General features: G+C 45.9%; 1 protein-coding gene across 1 annotated transcript in view; it reads left to right on the top strand.

The window, feature by feature from the left end:
- The first annotated feature begins 291 nt into the window (after positions 1–291).
- LOC125152908 (zinc finger protein 780B-like) overlaps positions 292–19,338 on the top strand; it is a 45,994-nt gene continuing 26,947 nt past the window's right edge. The window contains 2 exon segments of the mRNA XM_047835525.1: positions 292–491; positions 1,817–1,921. The gene's annotated coding sequence lies outside the window, so the exon portion shown is untranslated.

Here is a 19,338-nt window from a genome sequence, read left to right as displayed (position 1 = left end):
CCAATGCAGGACTCAATCCCACGAACCGTGAGATCCCACAAATTGTGATCTGAGCTAAGATCAAGAGTCAGACGCTTAACCAACTGAGTCCCTGAAAAAATATTTACTGAGCATGGTCACTATACTGTCACATAGCAATGGCACAGACAGCCACTGCTTTCATGCTGGTCCGGTCTGGGTGGGCAGGAGGGGCACTGAGCAAGTGAGGTGGGGGGGTGGGGGGGAGTGTTAAGTATTTCAGAAGGGGTAATAGGGGCACTGCAGGCGTACTTGTACAGAAAGAACCTGCTGGATGTAAAGGCCTCAATGAGGAAGCTGAGACCTGAGAGATGAAGTGAGGGTGGGTAAAGAGAGTTCCAGGCAAAGAGAACTGTGTTGTGAAAGCCCTAAAGCAATTAAAGTATCAGTGGCTGGACTGCGGAGTGACCAAGGCAGTGGCAGGACCTGAGAGAGCAAACAGAAGCCTGCTGGGAAGAGCTTTCTAGGAAAAGGTGAGGATTAAATTAAATTAAATTTATTTATTTATCTATTAAAAAATTTTTAATGTTTATTTGTTTTTGAGAGAGAGAGAGACAGAGCATGAGCAGGGGAGGGGCAGAAAGAGGGGGAGACACAGAATCCAAAGCAGGCTCCAGGCTCCGAGCTGTCAGCACAGAGCCGGACATGGGGCTCAAACTCACAAACCACGAGATCATGACCTGAGCCCAAGTCGGACACTAACCGACTGAGCCACCTGGTGCCCGTATCTTATTTATTTTGCTAAAGTTTATTTATTTATTTTGAGAGCGAAGACACACAATCAGGGTAGGGGCAGAGAGAAAGAGAGAGAGAGAGAGAAGAGAGGGAATCCCAAGCAGTCTCTGCACTGACAGTGCGGAGCCCAATGCGGGGCTTGAGCCCACGAACCATGAGATCATGACCTGAGCTGAAACCAAGAGTCCAATGCTTAACAACTAAGCCACCCAGGCGTCACAAGATAAGGATTTTCGACTCTCTCTGGAGGCCGTGGGAAACTATGGAGGGGTTTAGGCAGTGTGGCTGGACCTACCCTGTTCGTGGGCAAAATGATGAATTAATCGTAGAGTAAGCAAGCCGTTGCAGCTTCAGGCAAGAAGTGATGGTGGCTTGGAGGAGGGCCGCTTCTCTAGGGACTGAAAGAAATGACAGAGAACTTCTGGAACATTCTAAAGGATCTGATAGGGGGTGAAGGAGAAGGAAGAGCTGAGTGTGACTGTCAGATTTCTCAGGGGACTGTGAAGAGCTGGAAGACAAGGGGGTCTGGTTGTCATTCTAGGAGATCCGTCAAGGGCAGGCAGGGTGAAAAAAATAGGAGTCTGAAGAGGGAATAGTATTATCTGGAAACAGCCAATATGCCAATATGATAACACATTATATTACTGTTCACAATAGTTGCTGTCTCTCCTGAAGGATACCCAGTTGAAACGAGGCTCGGCTGTATGACTCACAATGAAATGTGAACACGAGTGACGTTGTACCTTTTCTTTTCGTTTCTTCTTTTAACTTTCTTTTTTTTTTTTAATGTTTATTTATTTTTGAGAGACAGAGAGATACAGAGCACCAGCAGGGAAGGGGCAGAGAGAGAGGGAGACACAGAATCTAAAGCAGGCTCCAGGCTCTGAGCTGTCAGCACAGAGCCCGACGCGGGGCTCGAACCCATGAACTGCGAGATGGTGACCTGAGCTGAAGTCGGATGCTTAACCGACTGAGCCACCCAGGCACCCCAACGTGTATCTTTTCTGAGTGGAAGATTCAAAAGCCAGCTCATGGCTGTCCACACGTCTTTTCCCTCTGCCAGGGGATCAGCGATGTTTCAGAGGCTGCCCATGAATGAAGAGCCTGGGTGCGTGAACAAAGACGTGGAGCAGAGCCCAGCCAACCCATGTCGGACAAGGAGACACCGGTGAGTCTCTACCTTTGTTTGTGTGAACCACCGGGTTTGGGCTCATTTGTTTCTGCGGCATATGCTGACTACCCCTCTCCTCCTCTCGACCTTGTTCGGTGAGTGGGGGTACCAAAGAGCCTTCAGTTAGGATTGTGGGAATATCTTCGGGGAAGGAGCTGGTTTTCCTTAGGGTGAAAGTTGGAAGGAACATTCAGGGAGAGGTTTGTAGGGGTCACCGTGGAAGAGTTTGGGAAGGATGGAGGGAGGCAGGAGATGGGCAGAGAAAGACAACACAGAGAGCAATGCGGATGAGAGAGGGAGCCTGGGATGGAGAGAGAGGGGGGCCTGTATTGGGGGCGATTCCCAAGGAAAGCAAGGGCAGGAACCATGATGAATTTGGTCATGACGCCCCCGGGAGGGCACTGGGCTCTCAGACTCAGAAGCACATATTTCTGTGAAAGCAGCCCCCCAGTTCCTCCCTCGGTCCCATGATGAGATATATTTGGCCCGAGTTGTTTGTCACTCCACCCTGAATGCCAGTTCTCTGTGGGATGAACAGAGGAATGAAATTTATGCATCCACGCTCTCGGTCAGATTCCCCCCATTCCCCGCCATCAGCAAAAGGCCATCTATGAACCAGGATCAACTCTTGGCTCATGTTAGTGACTGTGGACAAGTTACCCAACCTCTCTGACCTTGGTGGCCTTAGCTTTAAAATGGGATGATAATAGTAGGGGCATCTGGGTGGCTCAGTTGGCTAAGCGTCCGACTTCAGCTCAGGTCACCGTCTCATGGTTCACATGCTGACAGCGTAGAGCCTGGAGCCTGCTTCGGATTCTGTGTCTCCCTCTCTCTCTCTCTGCCCCTCCCCCACTCCTACTCTGTTTCTCCCTCTCAAAAATAAATAAACGTTAAAAAATTTAAAAAATAATAAAATAAAATGGGATAATAATAGCTATCTAATTCATGGGACTGTTCTCAGAACTGAATGAGACGCTGGACAGCCATCCAGATTTTTGGCAATTGTTTAGTCCTAATGTTAGTAATGACATCTATGCTGGTGCCCAGTGCAGACAAATGAGTCACTCCTCTCTGCTCGAATGCCACGCATTTTATCCAGTCTTCCTGCCCCCAGCCTTAGCAGAGAGGAAAAGGGACTTGTCCAAAGACCCAATCTAGAGCTTTCCCTACTATACTAGAGAAGGAAGTGGTTCTCTCAACTAGTGAGGAATGCAACTCAAAGAAATGTCCAGCAGGCAAGGGAGTGTATTAGTTTCCTGTTGCTGCTGTAACAAATTACTGCAAACTTAGAAGTTTCCACCAATATAAATTTATTATCTTCTAGCTTGAGAGGTCAGAAATCTGAAATGGGTCTCACTGGGCTAAAACCAAGGTGTCCCAGGGCTGCATTCCTTCTGGAAAATTGAGGGCAGAAGCCATTTCCTTGCCTTTTCTAGCTTCTGGAGGCCACCTGTATTCCTTGTGTCCACCTCCACATCTTCTGACCCTTCTGCCTCCCTCTTTCACTTATAAGGACCCTGGTGGTTACATTGGGTCCACTTGGATAATCCAAGATAATCTCTTCAGCTCAAAATCCTGAACTTCATCTCATCTGCAAGGTTCCTTTTGCCAGGTCAGATAATACATTGGCAGGCTCCAGGGATTAGGACATGAGCATTGGGGGCAGTGGGGGGGGGGGGCATGATTTTACCTACCACAGAAGGCAAGTTGAAAATTGGCTCTCAGGCCTCAGAGACTTTTTATGTCCCTCCTGGTCTCCCCAGCAGTGTGCTGATCTCTTCTTTATTTCCCTCTTTTTTCCCATTTATTTCAGCCCCTACAGCTCATTTTAAAATAGGTATCATCAGCTAGAGGTATTTCCTCCAAATCCCCTAATCCTTAGGAATGGTGGTCCCAGTTAATGCCCCCTCTGTTTCTGTCCACCAGAATGAGCTTGATCAGACAGGGTTTCCAGGTGAAGCCTTGTCTAGGACAGCACAGTCCAAGAGGAGTTGAATGTGAGCTATAAATGTGAGTCACATATGTAATTTCAAATTTTCTAGGAGTCTCGTTTAAAGTAAAGTAAAAGGGCTCCTGAGTGGCTCAGTCAGTTGGGCGTCTGACTTCTGCTCAGGTCGTGATCTCGCGGTTTATGGGTTCGAGCCCCGAGTCGGGCTCTGTGCTGACAGCTCAGAGCCCAGAACCTGCTTTGGATTCTGTCTCCCTCTCTCTCTGCCCCTCTCCCACTCACGCTCTCTCTCTCTCTCTCTCTCTCTCTCTCTCAAAAAATGAATAAACATTAAAAAAAATTTTTTTTAAGTAAAGTAAAGGGGCACCTGGGTGGCTCAGAGGTTGAGCGTCCGACTTCTGCTCAGATCTTGATCTCACAGTTTGTGGGTTCGAGACCTGCATCAGGCTGTGTGCTGACAGCTCAGAGCCTAGAACCTGCTTCAGATTCCGTGCCTCCCTCTATCTCTCTGTCCCTCCCCCACTTGTGCTCTGTCTCTTTCTCAAAAATAAATAAACATCAAAAAAATAAAAAAAAAAATAAAGTGAGAAGAAATACATGGAATTAATTTTAATAATATATTTTTGTTTAATCAAATATGTAAAAAACACCATTTCAGATGCATTCAATATAGAAATTATTAATGAGATATTTTATATTAAGTCTTTGAAATCTGGCGTGTATTTTATACGTTAGCACATCTCGGTTCAGGCTAGCTACATTGCAAATGGGTAATAGCCAACCATACCGGTGGCCACCATGTTGGATGGTACAGGCCTAGAACAAAAGCTCTGCAGGGGCCCCAGGGCCTAGAACAGTCCCTGGCACAATAGGCCCTCAGATTTGTTGAATGCAGGAATTAAAGGCTTAGGTTCTTTTCCATAGTGCTGAGCAGCTGACCCACTGAAGGAACCCTGAATAGGTGGGTCATTTGCATCTAATTTGCATAACACCTCCCAGGCATTTATTCTTCCTGGTTTTTTCTCTCTGCTGTTTCCCACTGGGTCTGTTCTTACCTGGACAACTTTGAAAAGGCTGCTTAGTCCTATCTGGAAGGTAAAGGACAGAAAGGGGACTCTCCGTGAAGCCAAATCCCTGGGGACCCCTGGAGGTGGGTGGGTGAGGAAGAATGTCCCCAGACATGTCTCCCAAGGCTCTTGTGATCTGTTTCTGGTCTCTACTCATCTCCTGTCTTATCACCTTGTTATGGAGTGAACTGTTTCTCCCCATCCCCCCCACCAAATTTGCTTCTTCTCTCACCCATCCTTAATGCTGCCCTTGAACTACATTGCTGTCCTTCAGCACTGAGGATGGGTGACAGAAGAGGCTTGTATTAGTTTTTTGTTTTAATTTTTTTAATGTTTATTTTTGAGAGGGGGGGGGCGCGTGTGCAGGAAAGGGTCAAAGAGAGAGGGACACACAGAATCTGAAGCAGGCTCCAGGCTTCAAGCTATCAGCATTGGAGCCTGATGTGAGGCTTGAACTCATGACCATGAGATATGACCTGAGCTGAAGTCAGACGCCCAACCAACCAAGCCACCCACGTGCCCCCAAGCTTGTATTAGTTCCCTGTTGCCATTTCCATAACAGAAAGACCACAGACTGGGGAGCTAAACAACAGACGTTTATGTTCTTAGAGTTCTGGAGGCTGGAAGTCCAAGATCAAATGGTCTCCTGATTCCATTGGGAAATAATGTCCAAGAGAATTGAACAGATGTTCACACAAAAACCTGTCCACGAATGTTCACAGCGGTGTTATCTGTAGTAGTCAAAGAGTGGAAATAACCCCCATGTTCATCAGTTGATGAATGGATAAACAAAATGTGGTATAAAATGAAATATTAGGGGTGCCTGTGATGAGGTTTTGGAGTAGTGGGCATTTGGTCAAGAAAGATTTCTTGAGATGTCTTTTGGTGCAAAAAAGGTGATTTTATTTTTATTTTTAATGTTATTTATTTATATTATTTTTTAAAGAATATATCTAGTCTTTTTTTTTAACGTTTATTCATTTTTGAGAGAGAGAGAGACAGAGTGTGAGCAGGGGTGAGGCAGAGAGGAAGACACAGAATCTGAAGCAGGCTTCAGGTTCTGCACTGTCAGCACAGAGCCCGACATGGGGCTTGAACTCAGGAACTGTGAGATCATGACCTGAGCTGAAGTTGGATGCTTAACCGACTGAGCCACCCAGACACTCCTGTTTTGTTCTCTCTTTTTTTTTAAGAGTATTTATTTATTTTGAGAGAGAGAGAGAGCATGGACATGGGAAGGAGAGAGAGAGAGAGAGGGAGCGAGAATCCCAAGCAGGCTCCATGCTGTCAGCGCACAGCCACACGTGGGGTTTGAACTCACGAACCGTGAGATCATGACCTGAGCCGAAATCAAGAGTCAGATGCTTAACTGACTGAGCCACCCAGGTGCCCCTATGTATTTTTTATTTTAGAAGAAAGAAGATTCTTTCTAAGAGAGTTACTAAAAATCTGAAATTGAAAAAAAAAATGATACTTGGGACACAGTGACGGATATGTGGATATTCTGTTTAGATCTACACACTGCAGGTGGGTGAGTTGTCATTTGAAAGACCCTAATCACACTCCAGAGGTGGCTATGACAGGGATTTAGTGATCTGCCTCTCTAGGCAACACAGAGTGTTTGAATTCGCATAACAGATGTCAGAACTGCTTTCACTTCGGTAAAATGGGTGATAGCCAAGATGTGGGTTGGGTAGATACACCATAGGCTCCAGTCCCACCAACCAAGGAGCCTCTGCTCTTGGCAATGGCACCCTAGCCCTAGAGTTTTCAGACCCTGCACCTCCCCCCACCCCCGGCCGCCATGCGAGTTGCTGCCACCTGATCCTGATGAGATGGGCTGACCCACGGCTAGTGAATGGTTTCATCTGTTTCCAGTGAAGCTTTCATACAAGGTGCCTGACATGGCGGAACCTGGGCCTCACTGATCTTACGGACTGGGTTGTGTGGCTATTTTATTGTCAGTCTGCTAATCAGTGCTTATATACCAGACAGTGCTGGGACAAGTCCTGTTTCCATGAGGCACACTCCATGACAGTGAGTTGTGGGATGGAGACCTAGAGCTCTCCATGACGGCGTGACTGACGTCTCTAGTGACTGTGAATGGCCAAACTGGCTGTGATGGATGAATTGTAGCCCCCCCCCCCATTATGTGTTCAAGTCCTAACCTAAGCATGGGACAGATAGGTCTTTACAGAGGTGTCAACTTAGAATGAGGTCATTAGGGTGGTGCCCTAACCCAGTATGGCTGGTGTCCTTAGAAGAAGAGGAGATTTGGGGGCGCCTGGGTGGCTCAGTCGGTCGAGCATCCGACTTCGGCTCAGGTCATGATCTCATAGTTCGCAGGTTCCAGCCCCGCATCGGGCTGTCTGCTGTCGGCACAGGGCCCACTTCCGATCCTCTATTCCCCCTCTCTCTTTGCCCGTCCCCTGCACGCGCTCTCTCTCTCAAATATAAATAAACATTAAAAAAAAAAGAAGAAAAGCAGGAGATTTGGACACAGGCACACACAGAGGGAAGAGGATGCGAAGAGGCAGGTAGAAGATTCTGGAACAGATCCTTCCCTCCCAGCCCTCAGAAGGAACCAACCCTCCTGACACCTTGACTTTGGACTTGCAGCCTCCAGACCTGGGAGACAACACATTTCTGTTGTGTGAGACTCCCAGCCTGTGGCACTTTGTAACGGCACCCCCAGAAAACTAGTACACTGGCCTTGTGGCAAGGTGACATCTGTCAGCTGTGGTCACCAGGGTTGGTGACCCTCCTGTCACCCAAGAACTGCTCCTTCTTCCTTAGTCTCAGTCCTTGCCAGGATGGTGCTGGCACGGGTCTGACCTCAAGCTTCTCCTTTTATAGCAAAGGCACTGTGGTCTCTGCTACTGCTAGGTCTCTGAGGGTTCTAGATCACTCCCAAATGCAGCATCTGAGGCACGGCTGGGCCCCACGGTCACACAGCCTTGCAGCTGCATGCTTGGGGAAAGGAATGTGGGAAGCACTGCAAATCAGCAGGGCCTGGGCCGTTGACCCGAAACCTAGAGGGGCGACTTGGCATTACTACTCCTTCGAGCGGCATTTGCTATTATGAAACCCGAGGCCAGCACTTGACCCCACTTCATCAGCGCTTTCCTATGTGGTGTGACCCCAAGGTCTGGGAAAGTTACTCTGGTTTTTCAAACAGTACAGCAGGAGTCAAGAGAGATGTGTGGTGTGGCTGAATGACTCTTTGTGTGTGTGTGTGTGTGTGTGTGTGTGTGTGTGTGTGTGTGTGTATTTTGAGAGAGAGCGTGAGCAAGCAGGAGAGGGACAGAGAGAGGGACAGAATCCCAAGCAGGTTCTGCACCATCAGCACAGAGCCCGATGCAGGGCCCGAACTCAGGGACCATGAGATCAGGACCTGAGCTGAAATCGAGAGTCGGGTGCTTAACCGACTGAGCCACCCAGGTGCCCCTGACTAGCTCTTCCCTGGGTCCTTCTTTTGGAGAACATTTGTTCCTGGGGGATGCACAAGAGGTAGCAGAGCTGGCTGGTCAGAGGGGGTGCATTCCGGTGGAGACGGAGCTGCCCCAGAACAGTTTACGGAGACACAAGGAGTCTGAAGTGTGGGATTCAGTAAGCAAGCACTTGCTGTATGCCAGATCACGGTTAATCACTGAACATATCACTGCTTTTAGTTCTTCCAACTACGAAGTAAGGGGCGCCTGGGTGGCTCAGTCAGTGAAGCGTCCGACTTCAGCTCACGTCATGATCTCGCAGTTCATGAGTTCCAGCCCCGCGTCGGGCTCTGTGCTGACAGCTCAGAGCCTGGAGCCTGCTTCGATCCTGTCTCTGTGTCTCCCTCTCTCTCTCTGCCCCTCCCCTGCTCACGCTCCGTCTCTCTCTCAAAAACAAATAAACATTTAAAAAAATAAAGAAAATAGCTCCAACAGTGACCATTTAAATTCTGTCTGAAGCCTCAAGCCCTGTGCTCCGGACCTAACGCACATCGCCTCACTTAATCCTCACTGGGACGGATGACGTAGGAACCCTCTTTACCGTCCCTGTTCTGTGGGAAGAGCAGGCAGACCCCTGGCAGTTCAGTCACTCACAGGAGGCCACAGATTGGGCAGCTGCCCAGCAGAACAGTCTGACTCCAGAGCGCCCACTGCCCTCCGCCTTCTGTCCGTGAGTCAGCTGAGACTCAGGTAACCACAGACTTGCTCAAGGTTAAAATAATAATCATCCAACGCTGCCTTGGAGCTCAGTCTTCTCCAAAGTGCTACCGCGGGCGCCTGGGTGGCTCAGTCCATTAGGCGTCCGACTTCAGCTCAGGTCATGACCTCATGGTTTGTAAGTTCGAGCCCCGCTTTGGACCCTCTGTCTCTCTCTCTCACTGCCCTCCCACTCACACTCCCTATCAAAGATAAACATTAAAAAAAAAAAAAGCACAGTAGAGAGAAAAAAAGCAAAATCACTCTTAACCACAAACCACACCAGGGGCTTAATTAATAGCCTTTGAGTTTAAAAACAAGCTTAGGAGGGGCACCTGGCTGGCTCAGTTGGCAGTGTGAGACTCGATCTCTGGGTTGTCGTGGGTTCACACCCCACACCAGGTACGGAGATTACCCCAAAACAACAACGAAAAACCGGGCTTAGCAAAGTACTGTTGAATCTTTTAAATCATCAGATATGATTTTATAAACCATCTCTAATTTTCAAACCAACATTGCTTTTCCTGGATGGAATTCATCTAAAAATGTTTCAGGCCTTAGAAAGAATTCAGGTATAAATATCTTTAACAGGAAAGAAAAACTAGCAAGTTTCATTAGCACGGGCAGTCTTATCATCTTTTTTCTCCTCGGGTGTTAGAAGCTTGAGAACAGTAAATACTGTGGAATTCAAAAATACATTTGCTTTGAGATTTTTCTTTGGCCTTCAAATCCAGCTAAGACTTCATCGATTGAAAACTAACCCCCATTTTTAAAAGGGGGAAGCACATGTTCTGATCCGACGTTTTCCTCTAAAACATCAGGGTTTATGTCCTTTTCACTCAGATGGGGGAATAGCATAGTCAAAGCATTGCGCCTTGAGAATGTGATTCGCTTTAGGAATCTTGAAGATTCATATATCTCTGGGATATAAAGTTCAGGAAAGGGGATGAGGCTAGACTGTAACAGAAAGTAACTTTCACGAACTGTTCATGCTGCACGAAATTGGCTGGTAGGCAGCGAAAAGGATAAATTCTGTGACTTTGTCTACTCATGACCCTACTCTCAATACTGGTCACTGGGGGCGCCTGGTGGCTCAGTCGGTTGAGCTGAGTGTCCAGTTTCAGCTCAGGTCATCACCTCACACTTCGTAGGTTCGAGCCCCGCATCGGGCTCTGTGCTGTCAGCTCAGAGCCTGGAGTCTGCTTCGGATTCTGTCTCCCTCTCTCTCTTCCCCTCCTCAGCTCATGCTCTGTCTGTCTCTCTCTCAAAAATAAAGAAACATTTAAACAATACTGGGGGATTTTCCCACAGCACAAATTTCTCCAGTTCCCTGGGGACACTGACTGGATCTCTTACAATTCAATTCTCCACTTCAATTCTGACGCTGTCTATCTGGAGTTAGTGTGGGGTCCCACAGGTGAAGGGCTCCATCCCACAAGACTGGCCCCTCCCCTGCAAGTAGTGAGTTCCCAGGTTACCTGCAACTTCTGTCTGACTTGGCCACAGATTGGGGTTCCCATGACCCCCTCCTTTGGGTCCATAATTTACTAGAACAGTTCATGGAACTCAGGAAAGCAGTTTTCTTCCTGGATTACTGGCTTATTATAAAGGGACAGGCCAATGGAAGGGATGCATAGGGTTAGGGAGAGTGATTCAGAGCCTCCGTGCCCTCTCCGGGCATGCACCCTCAGCCCGGAAGCCCTTAGAAGGTCTGAGTGAGGCTCACTACCTAGGCATGATTGCTTGTCATTGGCCTTTGGGGACTAACTCAACCTCCAGTCTCTCTTCCCTTCCCAGAGGTCAGAGTTCTCCAAGGTGGTTCTCTGACAAACAGCTCTCATCCTAGGGGCTTTCTAGAAGTCACCCCATTAACCTCAACCCAGATGTGGTTGAAACAGGCTTGTTATGAAAAACAAAAGATGCTCCTTTCTCTTTATCACTCTTACCACCTAGGAAATCCAAGGGTTTTAGGGACTCTGTCTGGAAAGGGGACAAAGATCCGATATCTGTTTCTCGCTATAAATCACAAAGGCACCGGCACCTATTGCAAAGCTTCTGGCAAAAGTCTGAAACGATTGGTTTTCCCTGTGTGTAACGTGCTCTTGATGGCACCCCCCAGGATGGACGGAAGAGAACCAGGGAGACCATGATGAGTCAGGATCAATGATGAAGTTACTCTCTCTGGGCTCCAAACCCACCCTCCTCTGCTCCGCACTGTGATGCTGAGCCGGGAAACCACGTTTCTGCTTTGCCAGATGGTTCTCTGTGAGATCCTGGCAGTAGGGCTTGCTAGACTGCACAAGTCGGGTGATCAACTTGTTCCAGTTTGCCCAGGACTTTCCCAGCATTAGCGCTGGAAGTCCTGCCTCCCAGGAACCCCTTCCCGGGAGGGCTGGACACCCCACGCGAAAGGAACTTGCCTGCTGCTCTGGTGTGAGTTCCCCCAGCAATGCTTCTTCCCTGTGGCGGTGGCCACGGCAGCAGCACCCGAGTCCAGTGTGTAGTGTGCTAGCATGTGGAAACTCAGTTTTATCACAAACATCAGCACCAGGCGGCTGGTGCCCTCTCTTCTGGGTCTCTGTGCCCCCCAGCTCTAGCAGGGCTAGCTATGGTATATGGTATACCGGGCCGCGGTTCTCAGAGTGAGGTCCCCCCTCCCAACAGGGGTCAGCATCACCCGGGAGCTTGTTGGACACGCAGAGTTTCAGGCCCCGCCCCAGGCCCGTCGGAGGCCCCTACTCAGGCCCAGCAGTCTGTGTTTTAATTTAATCTGGGGGAGGGACAGAGGGAGAGAGAGAGAATCCCAAGCAGGCAGCACAGAGCCTGACTCAGGGCTCGAACCCACGATTGGTGAGATCATGACTTGAGCCAGAATCAGGAGTTGGGCACTCAGCTCACTGAGCCACCTGGGAACCCTAGAGTCTCTCTGTTAAAGTAGCTGGTGTAGTTTCTGTCTCCTCACTGGACTCTTATGGGTCCAGAGCTCACTGCCATAATACAGCTTAAGTGTGAAGATTGTCCAAACCAGAGCAGTGGGAGTGAGGTGAAGAAGTGACAGAAGGTATTTAAAATTTTTTTAACGTTTATTTATTTTTGAGACAGAGAGAGACAGACTTCATAAATACTGGAATACCATGGATTCCTCTAAAAATGTGGCTTTATGCTTTAAGTGTAAAGTTGGAAGTTATCATAACACCAAAAGTAGTATGCTATTTGGAAGATATTTAGCTTCACAAATAAATTAGCTGTAGGTATTGAGACAGAGAGAGACAGAGCATGAACAGGGGAGGGTCAGAGAGAGAGAGAGAGAGAGGGAGACACAGAATCGGAAGCAGGCTCCAGGCTCTGAGCTGTCAGCACAGAGCCAGATGTAGGGCTCGAACTCACGGACCACAAGATCATGATCTGAGCCAGAGTCAGACGCTTAACCAACTGAGCCACCCAGGTGCCCCGATGGAAGGTATTTAAAAGGCCTGATTAGGGGTACCTGGGTGGCTCAGTTGGTTAAGGTTCTGACTTGATTTCGGCTCAGGTCATGGGCTCGAGCCCAACATTGGACTCTGTGCTTTTTTTTTTTTTTTTAAATACTGGGTGTATGTGTGTGTGTGTGTATTTATACATATATAAATAGTGTATTTTCAGAGAGAGAGAGAGCACAAGCAGGAGAGGGGCAGAGAGAGGGAGAAAGAGAATCTCAAGCAGGCTCCATGCTGTCAGCACAGAGCCAGATGCAGGGCTCGAACTCACGGACCGCAAGATCATGACCTGAACCAAAATCAAGAGTTGGACACTTAATCGACTGAGCCACCCAGCCACCCCATCAAGATTCTCTTTCATATTGCTTCTTTTGATGAATTTTTGGAAAGTCTAGGCATAGTTTGGAACATGTATCCGGTTCCCAGGTCATTAGGAGACTCAGCAGTGTTTCCTTGTATTATGGGAGGGTTGTATTTTTTTGCTTATAACTTTGATACACTTCGAATGTAAGGTGGTTTCCATTGTGAGGAGTGATTCCAGCTTTCCCCTGGGTTGTCTATTTGTTCCAACACTAGTAAGTTAGATATGTGCCCAAAGTCCTTTCCTAAATTAAAAAAAAGGTTATATTATCATACAAATGTACATGAACAATTGGTTCTATTTCTGGATTCTATAAATTTTCCCTTGATCTGTATGCTCATTCGCACACCAATACTACATTGTTTTACATGGGTTTTAATGTCTGGTAGAGCTACTCCTTTGTTTTCTCCTCCTCCTCCTCCTCCTTCTCCTTCTTTGCCTGTTGTACTCCCAAATAAACCTCATAATCAAGTTGTTTGGGTCTAGGAAAAAGCCCTGATGACATTTTTATTAGGGTTGTGGTACATTTATAAACTAACTCAGGGGAATTGACCTATTTATAATGTTGGCCGCAGCTTTGTTTCCATCCTTGGAATCCAGGCGCCATCTGGTGGCCACTGTGCACAACAGCAACATTTTCTCTTAAAAAGACACTCAAAGCCATCAATGTTTATTATTATCACACACACTTTCTGTGGGTCAGGTAGTGGGGAGGCTTTCCTGGACGGTTCTGGCTCAAAGCCCTGGCAGTGAAGACATTTTCCAGGGCTGCAGTCATCAGACGACATGATTGGGGCTGGGGGATCCCCTTCACACACGTGGAAGACAGTGCTGGCAGTTGGCGGGAAGTCTGTTCTTCAGCATGTGGCCCTCTCCGTAGTGTCCTCATGACGTGCATCTGGTGGACCCAGAGACAGTGAGGTGGGTACTGCAATGCTAGGTAATTTTAGATTTGGAGGAAAGTTGCAGATAATACAGAGAGTTCCCATTTGTCTCCTCCCCTTGCTCCCGCTGATATTAACTCTATAGTACAATGATCAAAACCAGGAGATTAGTTGCTCCTGGGTGGTTCAGTTGGTTGAACATCTGACTCTTGATTTCAGCTCAGGCCATAGTCTCATGGTTTGTGAGTTCAAGCCCCATGTCGGGCTCTGTGCTAGCAGCACAGAACCTGCTTGAGATCCTCTCTTTCTCCCTCTCTCTTTGCCCCTCCCCCCCAAATAAATAAATAAACTTAAAAAACAAAACAAACAAAAAACCCCAGGAGATTAGCACTGTTATTATTATTATATTATTATTAACAAAGTATGCTGTTAACTAAACTACCAACCTGATTTGAATTTCAACAGTCTTTCCACTGATGCCTTTTTCTGTTCCGGGATTGAACCCAGGATTCCACACTGCAGTTAGTTGTCCTGTCTCCTGGGCTCCCTATAGTCTATGACAGTTCCTCTGTATCTCCTTGCCTTTCATGACTTTGACACTTTTGAAGAGTACAGCTGCTTTGTAGAATGTCCCTAAAGTTGGGGACTGTCTGCTATCTTTTAGGTTGAACTGAATTATGCATTTTTGCCAAGAATACCATATTGAATGGTTTTGCGTTCTTCTCAGTGAATTGTATCCGGGGCTTCCTGGTGTCCATGTGTCTTATTATTGGTGATGCTGACTTTGATCACTTGGTTACAGTGCTGTCTGCTCTGCTTCTCCACTATAAAGTTACTGTTTTTCCCTTTGTATTTTTTTAAATTTTTTTAAACGTTTATTTATTTTTGAGACAGAGAGAGACAGAGCATGAACGGGGGAGGGTCAGAGAGAGAGAGGGAGACAAGACTCTGAAACAGGCTCCAGGCTCTGAGCTGTCAGCACAGAGCCCGACGCGGGGTTTGAACTCACGAACTGCCAGATCATGACCTGAGCTGAAGTCGGACGCTTAACCGACTGAGCCACCCAGGCACCCCTCCCTTTGTAATTAATAAGTGTATTAAGGGAGATACTTTGAGGCTATACAAATATTGTTTCCTCATACTTTTGCCCAGTAATATTAGCATCCATCTGTGGATCTTGTCTGCAGCACTTATTAGTGGTTTATTTGCCTAATAGAGATATTTCCATTGCTTTTTCCTTCTACATTTATTTTATTAAAAAAATTTTAATGTTGATTTTTGAGAGAGAGACAGAGCGCAAGCAGGGGAGGGGCAGAGAGAGGGAGATACAGAATCTGAAGCAGGCTGCAGGCTCCACACTGTCAGCACAGGGCCCAACGCGGGGCTCGAGCTCACGAACCGCAAGATCATGACCTGAGCTGAAGTTGGACGCTTAGCCAACTGAGCCACCCGGGCTCCCCTGTTTAAGTCAATTTTATTGCAGTATAATCCATAGACAGGAAAAAGCACAATTATAAATGCATTGACCACTATAAGGTCAGTGCATTTTGCCCAATGTATACATTCATGTAACCAACACTACGGTCAAGATATAAAACATTTACACCATCCCGAAATGTTCTGTCATGTTCCTTTGCAGTCAATTGCACCTTCTTTCCCAACTACAGGCAACTAGGCAAACATTGATCTGCTTTCTGTCACTATAGATTAATTTTGACTCTTCTAGAATTTCATATAAGTGGAGTCATACAATACGTGCTCTCTTGTGCCTGGCTTATTTGTTCAGCAAAATGTTTTTTTTGAGATTTATTGTAATTGTGTCAGTTGTCCATTCTTGAGCAGAATTCTGTTCAATCATATCATTGTTCATTGCTGAACAGTGTTCTATTCTGCGACTCTACCATAATTTATTTATCTAGTCACTGAGTTGTTTCCAACTTTTGGCTATTACGAACAAAGTTCCTATGAACATCATGTATAAGTCTTTGTATGGACGTACGTTTTCATTTCTCTTGGATAAATACATAGAAGTGAAATTGTTGAGTCGTATGGTAATTATATTTCATAAGAAATTGCTGAACTATCCCCCAAAGTGGGTGTTAGCATTTCACACTCCTGCCCGCAGTACAGGAGAGGTCCAGTGCTTCCTGATCAATTTTAACAATTTCCTTCCTTTCAATTTTAACAATTTGAGTAGTTATATAGTGATATCTTACTGTGGTTTTATGTTTCCTGATGTCTGATGGTGTTGAACATGTATTCAAATGTTCATTGACCATTTATTTTTGGGAAGTGACTGATATTTTGCTCATTTTAAAACGGAGTTGTTTGGGGCGCCTGGGTGGCTCGGTCGGTTGAGCGTCCGACTTCGGCTCAGGTCATGATCTCACTGTTTGTGAGTTTGAGCCCCGCGTCGGGCTCTGTGCTGACTGCTCAGAGCCTGGAGCCTGTTTCGGATTCTGTGTCTCCCTCTCTCTCTGCCCCTCCCCTGTTCATGCTCTGTCTCTTTCTGTCTCAAAAATAAATAAACGTTAAAAAAAATTTTTTTTAAATAAAATAAAACGGAGTTGTTTGTATTCTTATAGATTTCAAGAGTTGTTTATATATTCTGGATACAAGTTAGAGATAATGTGAATATTTCCTTCCAGCCTGTGGTTTCTTTTCCTTCCTTCCCTCCTTCTTTCCTTCCTTCCTTCCTCCTTCCTTCTTTCCTTTCTTTCTTTTAAAAAATGTTTTTTAATGTTTATTTATTTTTGAGGGAGAGAGACAGACAGACAGACAGAGTTTGAGTGGGGGAGCAGTAGAGAGAGAGGGAGACATGGAAACTGAGCTGTCAACACAGAGCCCGACGCGGGGCTCAAACTCACAAACAGTGAGATCATGACCTGAGCCGAAGTCAGACTCTTAACAAACAGAGCCACACGGGTGCCCCATAATTTTTATTTTAAAAATAATATTTTAAAGAAATTAATGATGACAAAAACCCCTTTTACATTTACCTACATTTTTCCCATTTGCAGCTTACATTTTTTGTGTAAATCTAGGTTTCCATCTGATATCGTTTTTCTTCTATTTGAAGAACTTCCTTTAACTTTCCTTCCAGTAAAGATCTGTTAGTGGTAAATTCTCTTATTTTGTTCATCAGAGAAGGTCTTTATGTTATTTTTATTTGAGAGAGAGAGAGAGAGAGAACGAGCATGCACAAGTGGGGGAGCGGGACAGAGAGAGAGAAAGGGAGAATCAAGAAGACTTCATGCTTAGGGCACCTGGGTGGCTCAGTCAGTTTCAGCTCAGGTCACGATCACACAGTTCATGGGTTCAAACCCCTCGTCAGGCTCTGTGCTGACAGCTCAGAACCTGGAGCCTGCTTTGGATTCTGTGTCTCCCTCTCTCTCTGCCCCTCCTCCATTCGTGCTCTCTTTGTCTCAAAAATAAACATTAAAAAAAAATTAATTTGCATATATTTTTATGCATTGGACATTTTCCTGTTCTGAGGTCATTACAGTCCCCAGGCAAACACTTATCTTTGTGGTCTTGTTATTTCTGTGCCAGCTTCCAGCCCAGATGAGATTTATAAAAGTTCCAGGCTCTTGCTTGCTCGACCTGATGTCTTTTCTTCCCCCATAAATCTTATGGCCGTATAACATTCATAAGGAAAGAAGTCCAAATCATAAGTGTACAGACTTATATTTTCACAATTTGCACTTTCTGATGAAATCAAAACCGAGATTAAGAACAGACTAATGCCAATATCCCAGGATCCACTTTTATGCCGTAATGAAGCCACTAATCCCAGAGGTAACTACTACCCAGATTTCTTTTTTTTTTTTTTAATGTTTTATTTTATAGTTGTGAGAGAGAGAGTGAGCCGGGGAGGAGCAGACGGAGACAGAATCTGAGGAAGCTCCAGGCCCCAGGCTCAGAGCTGTGAGTACAGATCCTGACGCGGAGCTTGAACTCGTGAGCAGTGAGATCATGACCTGAGCCAAAGTCGGATGCTTAACCAACTGAGCCACCCAGGAGTCCCAAGGAGATTCTTTAAAAAATTAAAAATAGAACTACTACACAATCCAGCAATTCCACTTCTGGGTATGCATCAAAAAAAAAAATTAAATCACTATCTTGAAGAGGTATCAGCACTCTCATGTGCATTACAACATTTACAATAGCCAAGAAGTGGAAATGATCTATGCACCCATCATTGGATGGAGGGATAAAGAAAACGTGGTATTTCATACCACGTGGAGCCCCTCCACTACCCAGATTTCTAACACTATAGGTTAGTATGACTGTATTCCAGCTCTGTGTAGATGGAGTCAAGCAGTATGTACATTGCACCTGACTTCTGTGGTTCAACATTGTGACTCTGCACTTGATCTTAGCCAAAAGGCCGAGAAGCGATCAACATTGTGACTCTGAAACTCACATGTTATTGTGTGTCATTGAGGGTTTTGTGGGGGTTTTTACAAGATTTTTTTTTTTGGTTTTTATTTCTAAGTAATCTCTACACCAAAGGCGGGGCTCGAACTCATGACCCCAAGATCAAAGTCCCATGCTCTACTGACTGAGCTAATCCGGCACCCCTGTAGTTGAAGTTCTTTTATTCTCATATCTGTGTATTCTTCCATTGTGTGAATACAAGGCAACTTAATCCTTCTAGCGTACGTGTTCATTCGGCTTGTTTCCAGACTTGGCTATTAGAGTAGTGCTGTGGTAAATATGTTTGTACATGTCTTTGGGGACATTTATACATGAAATTCTTCTGAGAATATAGCCAAAAGTGCCGCCTTGTTTGGAAGGCATATTTTAGCTTTCACAGACAATACCAAACAGTTTTCCAAAGTGGTTGTAACAATGAATTGATATTTCCACCAGCATTGTATGAGGATTCTGTTGCTCCAAATAGTCCCCCAGCAAGGGCAACTGGGTGGCTCAGTTGGTTGAGTGCCTGACTCTTGATTTTGGCTCAGTCATGATCCCAGGGCTGTGGGATGGAGCCTCGCATGGGCTTGAGATTCTTTCTCTCTCTCCCTCTGCCCTTCTGCTTGAGAGCCTGCTTGAGATTCTTTCTCTCTCTCCCTCTGCCCTTCTCCCCTGCTTGTGTGTGCTCTTTCTTTATATAAATTATATATATTATAATTTAATATTATTATATAAATATATATAACATATATAATATTATATAAATATATATAATGTACGTAATAAATAAATGTATATGTAATATGTATATACATTCCCCCGACATTTGATATTGTCTGTTTTCCCCCCATTTTGGCCATACTGATGAGTGTGGAGTGATATCACATTGTGATTTTAATTTTCATCCCCCTGTGACTACTGAAGTTAAGACTCTTTATGCTTGTTGGCCTCTTGGCTGTCTTCTTTTATGACGTTCTTTTTCAAAACGTTGCCTTGTTTTTCTCTTGATTACCTCTCTTTTTCTTATATATTGTTAAGAGGTCTTTACATAGTCTCGGTATGAATCCAT

The sequence above is a fragment of the Prionailurus viverrinus genome, chromosome E2 (genome assembly GCF_022837055.1).
Source record: "Prionailurus viverrinus isolate Anna chromosome E2, UM_Priviv_1.0, whole genome shotgun sequence".
NCBI classification, from domain to species: Eukaryota; Metazoa; Chordata; class Mammalia; order Carnivora; family Felidae; genus Prionailurus; species Prionailurus viverrinus.
This window is presented reverse-complemented; position numbering and strand designations above follow the sequence as displayed.